At 40.9% G+C, this 16,549-nt stretch overlaps 1 protein-coding gene across 1 annotated transcript in view; it reads right to left on the bottom strand.

The window, feature by feature from the left end:
• The window catches only part of CCSER1 (coiled-coil serine rich protein 1), a 517,309-nt gene extending 501,518 nt beyond the window's left edge, over positions 1-15,791 (bottom strand). Inside the window, exon 1 of the mRNA XM_088529607.1 lies at positions 15,662-15,791. The gene's annotated coding sequence lies outside the window, so the exon portion shown is untranslated. The remainder of the gene's footprint in view (positions 1-15,661) is intronic.
• Between the last annotated feature and the right edge of the window lie 758 nt (positions 15,792-16,549).

Raw genomic sequence — 16,549 nt, 5'->3', positions numbered from 1 at the left:
GCAAAGTGCTGGACAACATATGGTGTGCCTCCATTAGCTAGAAACTCTTCCAGCCTGTTTTCCCCTTGAAATGCCGACCGTGTTTCAGTTCAGGTCTTGGCATAAAACTTTCTTTGGTGGAGTTTTGCTTCCATGAAAGGAAGAAAAATTCACACACTAGTGAGAAGTCCTAAAAACACAGAGTATTCTATTGTGATAGGGAATGTGACAGTAGAAATAAACAAGAAAAACCTGGCTAAATTAGGATCTTTGTGCTGGGCAGTTCTGACCAAGGACCGATTAAGCTCATCTTCTCTTTTCTCAGATTTATTTTCACAACAATGTAAGAAAATTCCAATGTAGAGATAAGTTCTAACAAATTTAAGCAGTGCAGTAACTGTATAAAGCTTCCTATAAGACTCCAGGTCAGCAGTGAACCCGTACACAGGCATAGTGAGCCAGTATACTCATAAACAGGGAAGTACAATTATTTCCCCCTGTAATATCCAGATAATGATGAACTTAGTTAAACAGATAACACCCATCTTTCCTTCAAGTTAGCTAAAAGGAGGAAATAGATGCATCTCTTCATAATGACACTGGATTCAATGCGAAGCTTTGTCTAACCACATGCTTGTACAGCAAAGCCTAAGCAGAGCTAAGCCATGGTCTCAGAGGGCTCCTCCTGGCACAAAGTGCTAAGGGAGGGTACAGAGTGACTGACTGTAACTGCGTATGTCCACAGATATAAGAGGCAAGAGGCCAGCAGATAGCAAGGAAAGCCGTTCTAAGTGTGTTGCAGGGCTGGGAGGTGTACGTTTCAGGTTACCAAAATCTGTAACCATCAATTTCTGAGTGGTCAATTGCCCTTTTTCATTATTACTGTCATTCTTCTCAAAATCTTAAGTGTACTGTCACAAACAGACCACAATGTTTTTGGAAACCCACTTTGGCTAACAAAGCAACATCCCACGAGGGCTGTGGACCCTGGCTAACCATTCGGATGATCCAGAGGACAGCCTGTAGACCATACCTGACACGTGGGACATGACCATCTGGCCCGTCACCTGGGAGAGACACAGAACAGCTGCTTCAGCAATGAGCACAGTGCTGAACGCCTCCTCATGCACACCCAGGCTTGCAACAGAGATGCTGCTCACGCACATTGGCAGTTAAGGGCACAAAGAAACACTTGTCTGGATCTGGATCCCTCTTTCTACCCCACAAAACTTGGGCCATCCTAACACTTGTGCTATATAAAATAAACTCCAATAAAGATTTTAAGCCCTATTTAAAATCAACATATAGGCTTGCAGAAAACACGCTTCCATGACAAAATGAATTTTATCTGTATTTATTTTTTAAGTCCCGTGAAAACTAATTAAATCCATTAACCTCTCTCCACCACCTTTCTTCTTAAGAGACTGTCCTGGTGTTTAAGAACAGGATGGATGAGGTTAGATCATGTTCTAGGAGAAAAAAAAAAAAAAAACACAAAGAGAAGTAGAGAGAGAAAAAACAAAACTAGCATGAATGGTGAAAAATACTTCTGTATTATATCTTCTATGCAACACTGCAATAAATATCTGGATGGAGGAACAGAGTGTTCTTTAAAAATAATTATTTCAATACTTTCTGCTTTTTTTTTTTTTCTAATCCCTTTTAGCTATTTCGTAACCTCTAAAGATGAAAGTCCAGATGAACATTTCTTATGATCTTTTTGGTCATTGAGCTGGTCTCAATAGCCAAATTTGAAATCTCTAATTTACAATGTCATTTAATTTCTCCTACAAAAACAATTGAACAGAGTTTTATAATAAAATTTCCTACGTGATATTGTACATCACACAATACAATTCCAGCATCCCCAGGTTTTAGGCACAAAGCAACAATGACAAGCAACACACCATGAACAGTCTATATAGTTTAATTCCTTTGTACGCAGATTGCAGATTTTATAGCATCTCTTGTTTTACTTTCAAATGGTAACTGTACCTAAAAACCTCTCTATTTCAAGAAGATCCCTCCTATATATATATGTGTATGTATATAAGATAGATAGGAAAAATACATATATACATATATATATATTTCCATTACCATGTATATGTGTGTTTGTATATATATATATACACATATATGTACATACATATATATATATAATATGTATTTCTGCATTTGTATTTATCTTTTTTTTTTCCCCTACTAATCCAGAAAGACCGGTTTTAATTCATCAGGGTAAGATTGATGTTCTGACTCCTGAATGAGCATTCCTTGCTTTTTTTTAAAACCCTTCTCAAGTCAACATTGTAATTTTTGGTCTAAGACACCAAACAGATTCATTCCAGCAAGCAATCCTACTTATAAAATACATAGCAGGAAAAGCTGCTTTATTTCTGTTCCTTACGTAGGGACATATTGCAGTCAGCCCAGCATGCCGTGGGGATTGGTTACTCACCAATTTCATCAAGACAGTGTTTTCCAAATGTAGTTTAATGGTGACCTAAATCTCTACTTCCACTCATATGATGTTTAATTTAGCTTATTAAAATGAACACTGTGCCACTGAGTTAGTTCATCTTATTATGCAGCTCAGATCACTCTTGGAAATTGAATCTCCCTTATTATGTATATGTTACCAACCTTTTTGTTCATCTGGAATGTGAAAGTTGAAGAATTGATATTTAAAAGAAGTCATGCCAGCAACACAGCCAAACTGCTTTTCACACTGTGATCTGTTCAGCTCTTCATTTGCACAGTTCTAAACACTTACTGAGGAAACTGTCAGCAAGAGCCTCAGAATGGTCATGCCACACCAGAGCAAAGATAGGGCCAGCCTGCAGTCCTGCCTCAGATCCTGGCAAAACCTGATGTCCAAGATGGATACAGCATAGTTCCTCAGAAATGCTCCCCATCTCCTACCATTTCCATCTCAGAGAAGGATTTCTACATACTTGCCAATAGACTGCTCTTCCATAAGCTTGTCCCATATTTCCTTGAAAATACACCAACTTTTACCTTTCATTACATCCTTTAGCAAGAAGCTCTCCATTTACTACCCATTTACGAAGAGCACATTTTAGAGAGGTTTGTTTTGAAACTGGCTACATCTCATTCATCTTCTTTCAACATGTTTTAAATGTATTTTTACAACACGACTGATCTTGAGAGAATACTAAACAGGGAGAGGGGAAAAAAAACCCCTAAACCAAAAATCTGTAAGCTTGATAATTTCAGAAAATGCTTGTTCTTTTCATCTAGCTGTGTAAATAATTCAAATTAAGCAAGGTCTTCTCCCTCACACTCAAAACTTTAAAGTACTTCCACCATGAAATTTAAAATCTTTTAGACATATATTCCTTCTTATCTGCATTCGAGTAGTGACATGACCAATTTCATGTCTTGAATTAATATTTCATTTAAATACAATCTATGGGGAAAAATAAAGAGCATATCTAAATCTTCAAATGTGAAAATTAAAAAAGAAGAAATTTTAAAGAAAAAAAAAAGCAATTGTTGCTGAAACAGTATTTTTAAATGCTTAAATAGAGGGTTTGGTTCTCAGATTTTGTATCTGCAGGTTATTCTCCTCGTCTCCATCACTTGACTGGTCTATGTTTTCTAGGGACAAATGTTGCAACCACAGTAATGGCCTGAATTACTTATGGATTTAGGGAGAGATTAACCTAGCTTTTCAGTAATGATAGCATTTTCTGAAACGCACATAGAGGTCATTATTAGCTTTAATGGCATATTGTTTATTACGTCCAGGACGTTGACAAAATGTGATTTAAATCAATAAGGTACTTCAGAATGGAATATATTGCTGGGCATTGTGCGCCTCACTCAGCTCTTCAAAACGAGCCTGCTCCTCCACTTCAATCACAAGTAGTCATATTCTGTTCAATAACCCTAGCTCATTCACACCATAAAGTAGGAGGAGTTGCCACCAAGTTATTGTTCTGCTGGGACTATAAGACAAGCCCCACCCTGGGGTTGCAAATCGAGCCCCAACAAACAAAAATGGTAAAGTGCAAGAACAGGAAGCAGGATGAAATGAACACAATACAGAAAAACAGCTGAATAGTACAGTCATTTAAGTGGTTCTGATTTGGAGAAGTATTCAGCTAACATCTCAAGCAAAGTAGAACCAGCCTGTGAGCACTAAAACCCTCAAGAGGAATGTACTGGAAGACATATAGTTCCACTTGCTGCTGCTTTTATAATAGACTTGGGAGACCTGCTGCTTACCAAAACTTCATGGTGAAAGGTGTTGTTCAGATCAAATAGTAAAAAAAAAAAAATCCCAAATGTAAAGTCATTACGCTGGGTAAACGAGGCAAAGGGTCTGAGAATAGGTATCATCTCAGCTAAATGCTGTTCCATGAGAGCAGAGAGAGCCCAAAGGACAGACAGAAGATAAATACAGCATGAACCGTTACGATACACTGGCAGCTTGTCAAGCTGCTCACAATATGCCTTATGGTGAAGCAAAGAAAAGCACCAAGAGAGATGGCATAAACTTCTAAGGCCTACTGGTGGCCTTAGAAGCTGGACGGATTAGCACAGCATAGTGAACAGTTTGGGGGATTATACTGAAATTCATCTTTGCATGCAACTATTTCTAGACAAGGATCATATCCAGCCAGGATATGATTCCAGTTTCCATCAAATGAGACTTCTTGGGTAGATGCCATTCAGCAGGAAAACCAGAAGGCCACTAAATTGACCACAATGAGCCTCACCTTCCACTTGAACAAAGCACATATCTCCAGAATGTCTTCAGGTGATGTGGAACTTGAGCTATAACAAAAAATTGCACCTTTTGTAAAAGTCTTTCCCAAATGATATGACTGACTAGGACTTAGCATTCATTACAGGAAAACATTGCTTATTTTTATTTCATTTATTAACTAATAGCAGCAATCTACTTAGAGAGAGAGATAGAATCATAAAAATAATGAAGCTAAACATCATCTGAAACATCACAGCACATGCTTCACCTAACTATACCACAGTGACTGGTACCTGTCCCTTAATACCATGAGCGGATGCAAAATACGATTTTGCAATTATACTGACTTCGCTAGAAGCATATTTTGAGTAAAGATTGTAGGACAGGGAGTAAAAAGAATTACATTTCATTCATAATAGCTTCTGACTTGGGAATCCAAAAAGAATCTAAGCAGCATATTCTGCTTAATTTACTTTGATATGTGAAGATTAACTCCAGGGAAATAAAAATAATACATTCAAGGATTCTTTCCACCACCCCTGTAATTGTTTCCATTGTCACAAATTCATTAAATCCCCCCGGCAAACCTCTAAGCGTTATAGGTTTGTGGTGTTCCAGATAATAAAATATCCCTTTAAACACAATTTTCCTGAACAAAAATAACTCATAATTGATAAATTACAAAAGGCCCACCCAATACGCATGCATAATCATCTGTCTGGAACTGAAGTGCAACTGACACTGGCAAATACAAAACTGCTGCAGTGCCAAAGCAAGAACTCCAGTTTAAAAAGGATGCTTTGCGCTGGACTCATTTTGTTGTAACCTGCATATACATACGTTGGCATTAAAATTTTAAATGGCAAACAGGTGCATTTTTCCACACACAAGCTAAGCAAAAGCTTTTACAGGAATGCAGGAATACACACCTGACTAATAGAGCAAACCAAGTTAATTTTATGTATAAACATACCCTTGAATAATCACGGTGTTCTGTCCAACTTGTTTTCAAACTTAACCACATGTGAAGGATTTTGGTTTTGTTATTATGCCAAACACTCATATTATATCATTATTTTTCACAGTCTATGGCAAACTTCATTAATTATTCTACGTGGTATTCTTCAGCATGACTTGTGATCAAATACAGTTGAAATATATATTATGCTTTCTAAATCTAGCAAAAAGACTGAAGTAAACATAGTTCTGTACATATGAAAAATCTTTTGTAACAGAGTACGCCTTTATTTTTATATCCTTTTCCTACTACAGTAACAGACTAATAAAAATGTTGGCAAGATTGCACACTGTGGTCTATTTGGATTTTACAAATTGCTTTTGCCACAGAGTTGAGAAAAGCTGGTATTTTTGCTGCAACAGCAATTTTACCATTCCATAGGAAAACATTCCCTTAAAGTTTATTCCTACTTCTCAATGCATCTCCTTAAACTAAAGGTAGCAGAGAGATGTTAAATGGCTACATAAGATATTTTGCTCATTTCCCATCTTCTGCTGGATATCTCTTGTTGGGATCTTGCCTTGAGTGTCCTACACTAGGGCCAGTTGGCTATACAGTTCTCAATGCTGGCACATCTTTGTCTCTCTTTACAAGTATTTAGCTGCAGTAGTTCAAAAGAAAAACATTAATCAATTAATCTGAATCTTCTTGAGTTGCAGAGAGTATATCTGAAGGCATTGTTTGGGATTTTCCCTATCCTTATTCAACACTTTACAAGGAAAAGTCTGGCATTTTGCACTTCTGTTGACAAAATCTGCTAGTCGCCAAAGACAGAAGACCAACTTAAAAAGGCAGTATGTTTTCAGACAAGAGCTCCATAACAAAACAATACAAAAGTTGCTGTTCAACACAAGCTCCATATCCACAAAATGCTTCCTGAAGACCTCAGGTAGGTAGGTATTAAAAACAAAACCAGAGAAGAATCTTAAGATGGTGTAAATGTATACAGCAACAAATCCCTCCTCACCAGGCAGGCGTTGGTCAAGGGCTCTGAGTGCCCCACCCTACACTTTTCAATAAGGCTGTATAAAAATAACCTAGAGGGAGGGAGGAAGAAAGACCATCTGAAGAAAACCTTAAGAAAACTTTTTAGGCTTTTCCTTACACATCATTATGAGCGTCAAATCTCACCGGGCCTAGCTTCCTATGAATTTGTGTGTTGTGATTAGTCTATTTAAATGTCTCCGAAGCTACAGCAGCCAAGACACAGTCAAGTTTCCTCTCCCAGGTTAACTCCTGGATCTGAACAGAGAATGAGTTGACCAGGACAGCTCTTCTCCTAACTACAAAACTTACAAGAGTCTGTCTCTCCCTGCATAAAGCTTACTAAAACTTAACTGGTTTTGAGACTTCCATCCTTTTCACAAATATTCTTGAAAGCAAGAAAGTCAAAAATATCCAATCCAGATAAACATAATAAGGGGCGCACAGAGACAGTAGGGCAGTATAACTCTTAATCTGGAAGCAGGATAAGATATTTTCATGTTTTCATTTATCTTGTGAGCAATACAGATCTTGCCACAGGTTTGCAAGGCTCCATTTTTGATTTCCAAGACAGAAGCAAGTTCTAGAGGGATGCAAGAGAAACAACAAAACACCAAGGAAGAGGTGATAGAAGCTCTGTGGTTCAGGAGCCAATACATTGCCTGCCTTTTCCACGTTTCTTTCACTCAGCCCTCAGCAATCCCTGCTTAGAATAAGAATAAATGTAAGGCCAAACAGGAGTTACTGGCAATAGGTGTATTTGGCTGCACTACAAGAAGCAGTACGACAAGAAACTGTAATGTAAACTGAGGATCTATCTCCATAATACACACTTGTAAACAGCTTTTAGTGTAGGGCTTAAAAAAAAATATCCCCTAAGATTTAGTGTGTTTACTCCTCTTACTGGCTAAATTAGAGAGAAATAAGTGTTTGAAAACCAGTATGAAAAACTTCAGATGGGCAAAAAAAATAATTCAAACTACCATATATTCTTGGGAGCATCTTCACTGTCCTTTCAAGGCAGTCTCCTTCAAGCCCTTGATTTCAAACAATTTTTTCAGTTCCTCCCCAATAGCTCTCATGCCCATCTCAAGCTGTTCTGTGTCATATCAAGTCTTATTTTATTTACACTATATAAACACTTTAGGCCAAGGACTGTCTATATTTAGAAAATGCTACATAAAGATATAGTGCTGGGTAAGTGCTTTGTAATTTCTCTACTGTTCAGCTTCAGCATTTTGGAGGTTACATGCATTGTCCCAAGCAATTGCAAAATGCAAGGAAGAGCGAATCATCTCAGTTCAGTTGCTCAAGTGTTTTCAAAGCACACAGAATCACTATAAACTTTGATGAAGACAACTAAACTCTAGGATCACAGTCAAATGCACATGATTGCACGAAATAAAATACAGAAAAAGTCTAAAACTCTAACACCCTTTACCAACAGTAACTCCTTGCCCATCTTCTTCAAGTCCTATTGTCATCCTGAGTCCAATGAATCTTAGGGTTTGAACTAAGGTTGCAAGGTCAGTATTGCCAACATGCACATTTCAGTAATATCATGCACAAAAGCTTCCTAAAGACAGGATGTTATTTTGGTTATTTTCTCACTACAGCTATTAACTATTTAGAGATCTGAGAGTGGATTTTAAATTGTACTACCTGTGAACTTAACTACTTTTGGATTTTACTGAACAGGAACATTTAAGTTATGACTAAATCCTTCCCAAGCCTGAACTTTTACATAACATTCACTATTTCACATCTAGAACAGAACCTAATTTTCAACTGAAAGTTCTGCAACCTACCTTCTTTCACAAAGACTATATATATGTGCATATATAGACATATACAGACACACACCCCTGCTACCATTTTTATTATATGCATAAAATTTGTGCCCCCTGACAAAGATCCATGCTCTTAACTCATAACAGATAATAAATGAAGCAATTCAAACAGACTTTTCTATATGCTCAAGATGCACACAAGTGTAGCAAAGCTACACACATGATAGTCTAAAACAGCCCCATAGCTTCTGGTTTTGATTTTCACATGTTAAAAAGTTGTATCAAAATCAAAGCCTATCAGTAACAGATCCAAGTCCCTATTTGTCCATTTCTCCCTTATTAAGAGCTCTGAGCCAGTATTGAAGACTGATTTGAAATTTGATCAGGCATTATTCCCCCTACCCAGTCAGCTACCAAAAAAGCCTATTTGACCAAGGCTAGGATGTTAAAATAAGGTCTGAGACAAAAAACAGGGATTACCTTGTGGCTAATCCCTGAATTTCTTCCAAAAGCCTTTTTAGGGCAGAGTGGAAAAAAGACACAGAGCTGGAAGAACAGAACAGACATATTTTCTGTTATTCCCCACCACTTCTCCTATGCCTATTTTTCTTCCCTCACTTCAGCAGATGCTCAAGAGTTTACCAGCTGTTAAATTAAGTTTAGCAGATAGAAAGATCATATTTGTGGTTATCACCTTTAACAGGCGATAAACTACTTTCTCTGTATTCTCCATCTCTGAATATTTCAAAAGCAGGAAAACCTTTAACATCCCTGGTCTTTTTAAACTCTGCTCCAACTGGACTTTGTAAAGCCTACAAATGTTGCATTTCCTACCTGCTATTGCACCCTTGCATAAATTCTTTTGGTACAACATAAGTGCCTGTCAGTTTCCTTTTAGAACCACTGAACTTACTCATATCCATTTCATCTGCTATTTCATGACCACTCTGAAAATCCTATGCTTATTGCTCTGCACTCTCAACAGATTTTAAGAAACTTTTGATGACAATTTTTAGCAGTACTGAGTTCAATGATCTAGCTAAAACTATGAGAGCAAGGCAAGTTCAATAACCTTTCAAAAAGGAGACCATGAAAAAAAAATGTTGTAAGAAGCACACTAACTTAAGAAGAACAGACAGGAAATTATTACTGCAGGGTAAAAATCAAGATCTCATTCAAATCCATAGCAATTTTGCTATTGCCTTATGGGTCTAAAATTTCTCAAAAAATCACTATTTATATATAAAAAGCTGGGTTCAAAACACTAAAAGAAAGGATGACCGAGTTTTTTATCCACACCATAATTACTGCACCAACTAGCTAAAAGACACTTGAGAATCCACATAAAACACAAAACCAAACCATATTATTTTGCTATTCAGAACAAGTATATCACCTTCCATCACATTTGCATATCATATTCCTTGTACACCCATTTTCACATCAGAAAATGGCAAAAATATCAGAGAATATATCTACAGCCACACCTGTAACAGTTCCAGTACTGGCTGGTATGGCCAAAACTGACTTGACTTTTCTCCTCTCCATCCGCCAGTCATATAGTATAAAAATGGTATGCAATACACCAACACAACACACAACAGGACAGCTGAACACTTGAGTTGCATACTCACTGCAGCGCTGAAGAGTTAGGTCCTACTCAGGATACAGAGCACAGTACAAAGGCTTTCCAAACTTCTGTTATTTGGTTACTTAGAGAGGGAACAAAACCTGCCATAATCACTTCAGCACACCATATTCCATAATAATACCAAGATTTAAAAAAAAAAAAAAAAAAAAAAAAAAAGGGGGGGGGGTGTCTGAGATTTTGCTGGTCGCCATGATACACTAACACCATTAGAAGGTGACATTTGCATTGGTGTCATTGCCTCAGATGCTCTGCCTCTAATTATAACATAATATACAATACATGAATGAGGAAACTGTTGAGCATTTCTCAGCTAAATCTAAATAACATCATGCTATACAATTGGCACATCACTTAGGAGCTGATATTTTCCCACTAAAACATTTGAAAAGATCACATCAAGATGGTGCACCAAAGCAGGAGCAGGAAAAAGGCCCAAAAGCAACAGAGAAAGAAGGAAAATGGGAAAGAAGAAAACCAAAGCTGTAAATACACTAGAATCAATATATTTTCAGAAACAGTGATTTACACTACAGAACGTATGGGCAAAAAGTATTTTTAAGGCTTCCTACCAGTCTGTCACAAATGGTTCTTCACTTGGGAAGGTAGCTGTGGCTCTCAGAAGTATTACAGAGCAGAGCATCTCAAATTCCTGTTAGCATGCAGCATTATAAAAAATTAAGTGGTATTTTCTTAAATAATGTAGAAGTGTCATTATATTCCAAAAATGGCTGCTTGCTCTCAAACCTAACAACAAAACAAGACTTTTGGAAAAGTTTTGGATGTAAAGACTTTTCTCCTAGACTGACAAAAAAAAAAAAAAAAAAAAAAAAAAAGAATCTGGTAATAATTAATCTGTATAGAGAAAAAGATGCATAACTATATGCATAAATCCTGCAACAGGATCTATAGAAAGTATCTCCCTCTATGCCAAATTATCAAAAACACTACAGCAATATGGTTGAGTCATTAGGATAGTACTGAGAAAGTTCAGATACATGGCCTTCTTTCTCAACTTCAGCGTTTTCAGCCCAGTCAGTGGTTCAATTCCCTATCTGATAAGTAAGAAAATAATTCCATATACATACCTCAGAACCCATAGGGGTTCTCATAGCAATAATTAGGGCAAAAAAGAATAGTACCACCTATGGACAGCTTAGTATATTTAGATATAGAAAGCTTCGGAAACACCTCTTAAAACTATCTTTTCACATTGATATGGAAACATCATTATCCAGATCTTATCATGCATCTCAAAAACATATTCAGCATCTTTTTCATTGTGGTCTTTTTATGTAGAGTTACAAAACATATACAATAGACTATAACATAGATATTTTGAAAATGTCTGTGCATTTCTGCATCCAAGATTTTCCTGCATTTATTGTTTCCCTTGCCTGGGATTTCCCTTCTCTCACACTGGCCTCATTTTTTTCATACAACTATAAGGCAGAGCACATTTCAGATAAAAGCCAGAGGCTCTCTGCAAAGCACAAACATTTTGTTGCCATACAATGAAGACACCATATAGCAGCACTCAATCATGGAGCCTGAGATTTTATATTATCTGAGTGCTACACCCTGCCAGTAGCACACCGACAGCAAGTCAAAAAGTAGCAAATAAAAATAGCTACACTTTTACCTAGTGAACAGCCATGGAGGTTTTTGATAGAATTGCATGGAAAATATATGGCTGCACCTTCCATTATCTCCAAGGTATAGGCCCTTACTGTAGTATATAAATATGCATGAAAATTTACAAGCTGCATGTACTACTTTAAGTGTTTGGGAATAATGTATTTTACAAAATGATGCATAAAATACGTTCAATAGCTAAAGTCCTCTGCAAAAATATAGTAACTTGACCAAGATAACAGTTTACGATCATTGTAGAAAACCTTCGAAGAAATCTAATGATCATCTAACTGATCAAGTTGCACAACTATTTCTCAAGTTACAAATCCAGTCCTCATCCACTATTATATACTTTATATATACGTACACAGACACACCCCTATTTTTTTCCTCTGTGACTAATCCTTTCACCATTTCAGCAAAATTTCTTGCAAAGTGAAAACATGAGGCACTAATTTTTTTTTAAGTTCACTTAATTTGTACAAGACCCAGGATATATTTCAATTCTGCTTACTTCTGCTTATTCTTCCAAAAACAGAATGTACAGCTCTTATCAATTTGTAACCTGAAGCATTTAAAAGGCTCCCTTTCCATGAATACTTGCACTGATACACAAAAGTTAGTAAGAGTAAAGTATCAGATGAAGTAACCCCAGAAAAAAAACAACACAGTTTCCATTCCTTACCTTCTTAGCATTTCTCTTCTCCGAAGTCTGGTAAATACACAGCCACCTTACTTCAGAACATCCCTGGAAACACAATGATAGGAGTAGACAATCCAGGAACTAGAACTCTACGAAAACGTGATGCCCAGAGAATTTGCAGATTTTGGTGATTTCCAAAATGTACCAAGAAGATTATTTTAACAAAATATCCTACTGAGCAACTTACAGTTCTGCAGTTTACAACTATATTTTAAAACTGTACATTGACCTTACTCAATTCTGACCATTCAACTACTCCAGAAGGAATAATCCAACAAAGCCTCACTCACTTCCATAAACCTTCACCGATGAGTAGTAATTTGCTCAGATGAAGCAACATCTCCACGTCTCTCCTATAATTTATAAAACCACTCATCTAGCAAACTAAAAACACTGCAAGTTTATCACAAGTTATTCAGTGTTTAGAGCCTTAACTAAAAGGCTGATGCTGGACGTTAGGCTTGAATCAGGAAAATGAAATTCCAGCACCCACACAACTTGTGCGACATGAGAGCTCAACACAACCATATGCCAACCTGGGGATAAAGGACAACTCTTCCTCAGCACCTACTGTGACTAGCAGACTTAACTACCCAGTGCTATCCAATTTCCCTCCAAGTCACAGTGGTGAAAATCTTCCAAACTTTCTCAAGCCTCAACAAAATCTGGGTCAGACTCTATGAGAAAATACCTAAGCTACTGTCTCCAATTTCAAAGTTTTATCAGATATATTCCATTTTTATCAAACTTTTCTGAAGAAGTTAAAGAAAAGAACAGGAATACCCTGGCAATGCATAGACAAGGCTTCTTTTTAAAAAATGACTGAAAATTGAACTGTGAGGAAAACATAAAAGCAAACATCTGCCCCATCTCTGTCCATTTTCCAGTGGTCAACTGACAAGATCCAGGCAGCCTTTACAAGAGCAGAGAACCCAAATTTGCCACTGTTTTTCAGCAAGTATATTTTCTCACATAGCAAGAATCAAACAAGAAGGCAGAAGTCCAGGTTATGACAGCAAACCAAAGCACCACAAGGACCCTGTGCTGTAGATTCCTGTGGGTAAAGGAACTCTGATCTGCATTCCCCATCTGTTAGGCACACACTTCCAGCACATCCTGGACAGTCATACATTGCCTTCTCCTGAGGCTGTGATGCCTGCTTAGGGAATGATGTTCTCAACTCGGGATGCTAGAAAAAAAAAAAAAAAAAACAACTTGGGGATGGACAGTCATTATCACATCTTTAAGACAACTTTCCAAGGCCAATCCTTCCTCTGGCCTACTCCAGAACCGAGTCAGCCCTTAGCATTTCCATTTCTACAAAAATAATCTTGATTTTTTTTATAGGGCTTCTGCAATAACCCTCAGTCCTACCACGGCCTCTGAAATGAAGGGTAAGGCAAGTCCCTATGGAGTAGATCACCAATGCAAAACGTGTCTGCGTATTATTATTTCTTCTAGCTAGATATTAACAAATCTTGCTGCCCTTTTTAATAATTGCATTTATACTACAGAGACACAGTTCCACATGCAGTGAGGAGCTGTAAAGATGACAAGAATCTTGCTGAATGGTTAGGTGCGATGCCTTTGCTATCGAAGCTTTTTCACTTCATTAATATTTCACCTTTATATATTCCTCAGCTTCTTTTACAGCATGTTCCTCTCTCCCCTTTTTAAGTATGAGCAAGAAGAACTGTTTGAAGTAACTAGTAGACCTTGCCTCATATCCCTCCCCCTCCCCCTTGCCCCTTGAGAGTTTAACACTTCAAGTGCAATATATATGTGATAGAAAAACATATCTGGCATAGAAAAGGATAAGAAAGATGAGAAGAGATTTTTCAAGTCTCTGTTTTAGTTACACCAACTATAAAGGTGCACAAAAAGAAAATAAGTTTACCACAATTTCTCTCTGTGCAGAGATGCTTACTGACAACCTCAGAGGAGACAGATGCCACATTGCAGAGGGGGCTCCCTTCTGCGTGGGAAAACAGAACTACCAGGTTCCTTAGCAAGGCAACTCTTTGCAACTTTCCCTTCTTTTCAAAGAAGTCAAAGATCACCTCTTCCAGCCAAGGGAAACAATGTAACAATTATGAGGAGAAAAGCATTAGCTTTCCACAAACCTCTTGCACAATAGGCAGCACCGTCTCTATCTGCTCCACCCTTTAAGCGTCCCGAGCATTTTTGGAGAAGACTGGCAGCATCGTCCAGCTCCTGCCTCCAAATCCAACGGCATGTGAAGGCTATACATAAACATCACCACGCAGTACTCCAGCCCTACCCATCCACATATTTCTGACAACCCTGGCAGCCACACAGGCCAACTACAGAGTCCTTAATAGGAGAAAGGACAGAAATACGCGTATTTTTCCCCTGTTACCTGCAGCAGGAAGGCAGGAGCTGCAGCACCGGCTCCCCTCGGCGTGCCCTGCCGCAGGCAGGCCCCACTGAGCCCGCAACGTCCTCGGGACCTCCCGCCCTAGCGCTGCGGCGCCGCTGTGGGCCAGGCCACGGTAGCCCCGGGTGTCACCTGCGGCCGCGGCGCCGCCGCCCGGCTGGCCGGCCACAAAGCGGTTTGTGCCGGTGCCACCCCCGCCTCCTCCCCCCGCGCCGCGATTTCTAATCCCGGGGAGCGCAGCGCGGCTGCCGGGGATCAGCGCGGAGCTGCGGCACCGGCAGGGCCGACCCGCCTCCCGCTGCCGCCCCGCGGCGGGCAAGGGGAGGCAGGGGCAGCAACCGCCCCCGGCACCCCCGCGCCCGCCGAGGGGACCGCGATCAGAGGTGCCCTCAACCGCCGCGTGCCCCTAACGGCTACGGGTGCCCCAACCAATAGCGGCGCGCGCCCCGTAACGTCCGCGAGCCCCAACGGTCGCGAGCCCCTCCCGCCCCGCAAACGGCCGCGCTCCCCTAACCGCCACGGGCTCTGCACCAATAGCAGCGCGCGCCCCGTAACGGCCGCGAACCCCAGCGGTCGCCCCCGCTCTCCCCACCTCCCGCCGCGAGCGGCGCGTGAAGACGCGGCGGCGCCCCGCGGCCTGGGACGGCTCCCCGCGGCAGCCGCGCGTGTCACGGCCCCGGGGGCGGTCGGCTCAGCCCGGCGGGGGCTGTTCGGGGTTGGGCGCAGCCGCCAAGGCGGCGGCAGGGCCGGAGGAACGCGGGGACGCAGTACCTGGCCGAGCTTCTCCAGCGATCCGCGGCGGGGGCTGGGAAGCCTCCGGGCCCCCCTGAGGCGCCGCCACCTCCGCGGGCTGGCTCGGTTGCTCCCCGTAAGCCCGCGGCGCCCTCAGCGCGGGGTGAATAATCCGTCCGGAGCAGCGGCGGCCAGGTCAGTCAGTCAGGCCAGCAGGCAGGCAGGCATGTTGTGACCGTACGTGTGGGTGCGAGCGCGGCGGCGGGCGGATTGGCGGTGTGGAGGGAGAGAGGGAGCGGGCGGGGGCGGGACGGGGCGGCGCTTCCGCGCGCGTGTGTGTCGCGCACGGCGGGTTGTGTGTGTGTGTGCGGTGCGGTGGTGCCGGGGGGCGATGTGAAGGGATGGGGGGCGGTATCTGCGTGTGTGGTTTGCGCGCGCGTGGGGGGCGCGTGCCGTGTTTTGGGGGGGCCGGGCGTATCCCTACGCGTCCCCCGTGCCCGGGCGCGTGTTGCCATCTGCTGGCCAAGGCCCCCTGAGCCGCGGCGGGCTCCGAGTCAGCGCCCGCCTCGGGATCTGCCCCTGGAGCCTCCGAAGCGGAGCGAGCAGCCAAGCGTTGGCGGGGGAAAAGCCCGAGTCGTTCAGCTCTGCTCGCACGTATTTGCGCTCCCCATCCGCTCGAGGATTTTTTTTTCCTCTCTCTCTTTCCCGTAGGGTTGTGGAATAGTCTGATTTCACTTCCTCATCCTCTTTTTCAGCGACGTGTTTAGTAATTATTTCTCCATCGCTCTTGCGAACCTATCACAATCCAGGCGCGTGGTCATGCTTAAAGAGGGAAAAGGGAGCAGAATTTAAAAGGTAGAAATCATACCAAAGGCGAGATCTCAAATGCGCCCATGTAAATGCAGGATTGGTTCCCCTACAAGATTG

This window comes from Tinamus guttatus, unplaced genomic scaffold, assembly GCF_059628265.1.
Source record: "Tinamus guttatus ecotype Peru unplaced genomic scaffold, ASM5962826v1 Tinamus_guttatus_pri_ptg000028l, whole genome shotgun sequence".
NCBI lineage: Eukaryota > Metazoa > Chordata > Aves > Tinamiformes > Tinamidae > Tinamus > Tinamus guttatus.
This window is presented reverse-complemented; position numbering and strand designations above follow the sequence as displayed.